This window comes from Triticum dicoccoides, chromosome 2A, assembly GCF_002162155.2.
Source record: "Triticum dicoccoides isolate Atlit2015 ecotype Zavitan chromosome 2A, WEW_v2.0, whole genome shotgun sequence".
Taxonomy (NCBI): Eukaryota; Viridiplantae; Streptophyta; class Magnoliopsida; order Poales; family Poaceae; genus Triticum; species Triticum dicoccoides.
Window position 1 is genome coordinate 666,345,730 of NC_041382.1, and position 6,000 is coordinate 666,351,729.

The following is a 6,000-nucleotide window of genomic DNA, read 5'->3' on the forward strand; positions in this document are numbered from 1 at the left end:
AATAATGTAGAATTTTCTGGAAAGCATAAAGGAGTTTTTCAAAGGAGTTTTTTCAATAAAGACCTCGGTGAAGCTACTTACATATTGAGCATCAAGATCTATAGAGATAGATCAAGACGCTTGATAAGTTTTTTCAATGAGTACATACCTTGACAAGATTTTGAAGTAGTTCAAAATGGAATAGTCAAAGAAGGAGTTCTTACATGTGTTACTAGGTGTGAAATTGAGTAAGACTCAAAGCCCGACCACTGCAAAAGATAGAAATAGAATGAAAGTCATTCCCTATGCCTCAGCCATAGTTTCTATAAAGTATGCCATGCTGTGTACCAGATCTATTGTATACCCTACACCGAGCTTAGCAAGGCAGTACAATAGTGATCTAGCAGTAGATCACTGGACAGCGGTCAAAATTATCCTTAGTGAAATAAGGATATGTTTCTTGATTATGGAGGTGACAAAAGCTTCGTCGTAAAAGGTCAATGCAAATTTTGACACTAATCGAAATGACTCTAAAGTCTTAATCTGGATACATTTTGAAAGTGGGAGCAATTAGCTAGAGTAGCTCCGTGCAGAGCATTGTTGACATAGAAATTTGCAAAATACATATGGATCTGAATGTGGCAGACCCGTAGACTAAACTTCTCTCACAAGCAAAACATGATCACACCTTAGTACTCTTTGTTGGGGAACATAGTAATTTAAACAAATTCCTACGCACACGCAAGATCATGGTGATGCATAGCAACGAGAGGGGAGAGTGTTGTCTACGTATCCTCGTAGACCGGCAATGGAAGCGTTGACACAACATAGAGGAAGTAGTCGTACGTATTCCCGATCCGACCGATCCAAGTACCGAACGTACGGCACCTCCGAGTTCTGCACATGTTCAACTCGGTGACGTCCCTCGAGCTCCGATCCAGCAAAGTGTTGAGGGAGAGTTTCATCAGCACGACGGCATGATGACGGTGATGATGTCCTACCGATGCAGGGCTTCTCCTAAGCACCGCTACGATATGACCGAGGTGGAATATGGTGGAAGGGGGCACCGCACACGGCTAAGGAACAATCATGAAGATCAACTTGTGTGTCATGGGGTGCCCCCTTTCCCCCGTATATAAAGGAGGGAGAGGGGGAGGTGCGGACGGCCCAAGGGGTGCGCCTGGAGGAGTCCTACTCCCACCGGGAGTAGGACTCCCCCCTCTTGCCTTGTTGGAAAAGGAAGGGGAAGGGAGAAAGAGGAAAGGGGGGTTGTCGGTGTCAAAACCGGCGGATCTCAGGTAGGGGCTCCCGAACTGTGCGTCTAGGACGGATGGTAACAGTAGGCAGGGGACACGATGTTTTACCCAGGTTCGGTCCCTCTTGATGGAGGTAAAACCATATGTCCTGCTTGATTAATATTGATGATATGGGTAGTACAAGAGTAGATCTACCACGAGATCAGAGAGGATAAACCCTAGAAGCTAGCCTATGGTATCATTGTCGTTCCTACGGACTAAAACCCTTCGGTTTATATAGACACCGGAGAGGGCTAGGGTTACACAGAGTCGGTTACAATGATAGGAGATCTACATATCCATATCGCCAAGCTTCCCTTCCACGCCAAGGAAAGTCCCTTCCGGACACGGGACGAAGTATTCAATCTTGTATCTTCATAGTCCAGGAGTCCGGCCGAAGGTATAGTCCGGCTATCCGGACACCCCCTAATCCAGGACTCCCTCAGTAGCCCCTGAACCAGGCTTCAATGACGACGAGTCCAGCGCGCAGATTGTCTTCGGCATTGCAAGGCGGGTTCCTCCTCTAAGTACTTCATAGAAGATTTTGAACACAAAGGTAGTGTCCGACTCTGCAAAATAAGTTTCCACATATTGCCATAGAGAGAATAATATTTACACAAATCTAATCTGCTGACGTATTCCGTAGCGTGACATCACACTACGGCCAAGTCTTTATTCGAATCGTTTTACTGTCCCACCTCAGCACGATTAGCGAGGCGATTCCCTTGGCACGTCTTGTCAAAGCAGAGATCGTGTCCCCTTATTCCGGGGTTCTCATCAATATGGGTGTGGGTAACCCAACCGCGCCATTGATTACAGCTCTTGGGAGATAAGTGAGTTTTACCAGGCTGGTGGGGGCGCATAGTCGCGTCCACCCATATAAGGGGATGAGGATCCACCTTTTCATCCATGCCTTCTTCCTCCTTTTCCTATCCATTTCCGCGCACTCGAGCTCCAGCGCCCAAGTCCGCACACCCCACCTCAACCTTCTCCAGCCATGTCCGGAGCGGGAGGCAAGTGGATGGTATCCTCCGTCATGGAGGGACACATCAAAAAACTGAGGAAGGCCGGATACTTGTCTAACGACATTGCGCACCGGCTTCCCGAAGAGGGGCAGCTCATCCCCACCCCTAGGCCCCATGAGAGGGCGGTGTTCCTCCCCCATTTCCTCCGTGGACTGGGCTTCCCTCTCCACCCATTTGTCCGGGGGCTCATGTTCTACTATGGCCTGGATTTCCACGATCTGGCCCCGAACTTTCTCCTCAATATCTTGGCGTTTATCGTTGTGTGCGAGGCTTTCTTCTGCATCCGCCCCCATTTCCGCCTATGGCTCAAGACTTTCAATGTCAAGCCGAAGGTGGTGCGTGGCACCCAGGCGGAGTGCGGAGGCGCCATGGTGGGCAAGATGCCCAATGTCCTATGGCTCGAGGGCTCCTTCGTGGAGTCCCTAAAGGGGTGGCAATCGGGGTTGTTTTACATCACCAAGCCGCACGACCCTGAATGGGTCGCAGCCCCCGAGTTCCGATCTGGACCCCTATGTAACACCCTCGATGCGACTATAGCTCCCACGTGTCGAGGCACGACTTAGAGACATAATCGCATTGAAGGCATATGTCGCAAGTTAGGCAATCTTCACAACATCCCATGTAATATGAATAATAAAGGGGAGAACATAGTTGGCTTACACTCGCCACGTCAATCAAGAACATAAATAACATTACATCATCCAAATACTCATGGCCCGACTACGGCGCCAAAATAAAAGAGAACCCAACATGCGAAACGGTCCCAATCACCCCCAACTGGGCACCACTACTGATCATCAGGAAAGGAAACATAGTATCGTTGAGAGTCTTCTTCGAACTCCCACTTGAGCTCATACGCGTCACCTAGAGCGGAATCATCAGGCCCTGCATCTGGTGTAATAGTAATCTGTGAGCCACAGGGACTCAGCAATCTCGCACCCTCGCGATCAAGACTATTTAAGCTTATAGGTGTGGCAAGGTAAAATATGAGTGGAGCTACAGCAAGCGACTAGCAAGTATGGTGGCTAACTTGTTCGCAAAAGAGAGCAAGAAGAGGAGGCAAAGCATTAGCGAGAAACTAGAGAGCAACCTGCGCAAACATTACTCCAACACCGTGTCCACTTCCCGGACTCCGCCGAGAAGAGGCCATCACAGTAACACACTCGGTTGATTCATTTTAGTTAAGTTAAGGTTCAAGTTATCTACAACCGGACATTAATAAATTCCCATCTGCCCATAACCGCGGGCACGGCTTCCGAAAGTTCAATCCCTGCAGGGGAGTCCCAACTTAGCCCATGACAAGCTCTCACGGTCAACGAAGGAATAGACCTCCTCCCAAGACATTCCGATCACACTCGGTATATCGGTAACTCAAGACACTTCGACAGGTTAAAACAAGACCAGCAACGCCGCCCGAATGTGCCGACAAATCCCGATAGGAGCTGCACATATCTCTTTCTCAGGGCACACTCAGATTGTCCTAGGTACGGGTAGGCCAGCCCAGAGTTGCCCCTGGTGGCCACCGGTAGCTGACAGGTGGACCAACACTCAGAGGAGCACTGGCCCGGGGGGGTAAACAAAGATGACCCTTGAGTCTGGAGAACCCAAGGGAAAGAAAAGGCTAGGTGGCAAATGGTAAAACCAAGGTTGGGCATTGCTGGAAAAGCTTTAATCAAGGCGAAATATCAAGGGGTTCCCATTATAACCCAACCGCGTAAGGAACGCAAAATCCGGGAACATAACACCGATATGACGGAAAATAGGACGGCAAGAGTGAAACAAAACACTAGGCAAGAGGCCGAGCCTTCCCCCCTTTACCAAGTATATAGATGCATTAAGATAACATAGCAATATAATGATATCCCAACAAGTAAATAAAAGATGTTCCAACAAGGAACGGCCTCCAATCTTCACCTGCAACTAGCAACGCTATAAGAGGGGCTGAGCAAAGCGGTAACATAGCCAATCAACGGTTTGCCAGGACAATGGTGGGTTAGAGGTTTGACATGGCAATTTGGGAGTCTTGCAAGCAAGTGGTAGGCATCGTAGCAATGGCATAGCAAAAGAGCGAGCAAACTAGCATAGCAAAGATAGTAGTGATTTCGAGGGTATGATCATCTTGCCTGCACAGTTGTCAGACTTGACTAGATCCTCAAGAGCAAACTCAACGGGTTCCTCGTTAGCGAACTCGTCTCCCGGCTCTACCCAAACAAGACAAGCAAGCAACAAGGATACAATCAACCACGTGCAAGGATCAAGCGATATGATGCAATGATGATATGCTATGCGGGATGCGATGCGGGATGCAAAATGCAAGATATGACAGGAAATGCATGAACCTGGCCTCAACTTGGAAATCCAAGTGTGCCACTGGAAAGATGGGATGAAATCGCTTGAAAACGATATAAAGAACGCCGGAATCGGAGTTACGGTTTGGAAATGGCAAGCGGTTCAAAAATGACACCGGTCTGCGATTTACAGCAAGTAGGCATCTAAATGCAGCGAGATGAACATGCTACAGCACCCAAACATGACATCAAAATGCATGGCAGGGATGCACACAAGATGCTTAACAAAAGCCTAGCACTGAGCTACGGCCAATTCATCCATTAGGAGGTTCAAACAAGCATGGCAAAAACGCAAATGGTAAAACAGATCTCAGACTTAGTGAAATTAACACTTGTCTGGAATTTCAGATCATATAGCCCTCTTCGGAGCAACAAAACAACATGCTACAGGACCTGAACATGACAAAGAAAGACATGGCATGGAGCTACCCAACAAGATTAACAAAAGTCCCTTAGTGACCTTGAGCCAAAAGGGATCACAAAATATACTAACAAGCACACGAACATAGCAAAAACATAATCAGTTTTCAGACTTAGTGAAAACTGGGACATGCTGAAATATAACTCACGAAGGCATGTTTACGAGCTCGATGCACTCACCACGGTGCAAGTCATGGCAAGACAAGCATACACCCATAAATAAGGCACAAAATACAAGCTAGACATGGCAAGAACAATGGCATAGCATGCACGGATCAACTACAATAATATCGGCAAAATCGCAAACAAGTTGACGATGTGCCCAGATTCGCAACGAAGCAAAAGTAGAGCTCGATTGACTCAAGCTAGGGTGCTCCATAATTGAAAACAAATACATGGATGGATAGAGTATAACAAGATTAACAAAACTCTTTTACTGATCATCCTCAAAAGAGGCACGGATCACTAGGAAACAGCAAGAACATATGGTATCATGAACTAAATAATCCCAGACTTAGTGAAAACTACCAAGGCCCTGAAAACAGATTTACCGGGTGCCTCACTTTGCAAGCTTGCACAAGTCACCACACACATCCTAAAAATGCATGGGTTGCACCTCTGGAAAGATACAAAACCCTTAACAAAACATATGAAGAACTCACGGCCATAGCATGCTCACAACAATCATGGCAAAAATGACAAAAGTCTAAGATGAACTAGCAGATCTGACAATTAACTCACGAAGCCTCCTTCTAATAGCATTTCGGGCATCAAGATGAACTCAAATGAAAATGATGCAATGGAATGAAATGATGTACTCATCGAGGCGAACATTTTGATATGCTATATGCCCAAACCGGAGCTACGGATGCGGAGATATCACGGGTCAAAGTATGTAAAAAAATAGGGTTCCCTGGGAAAAAGTCAACCCTA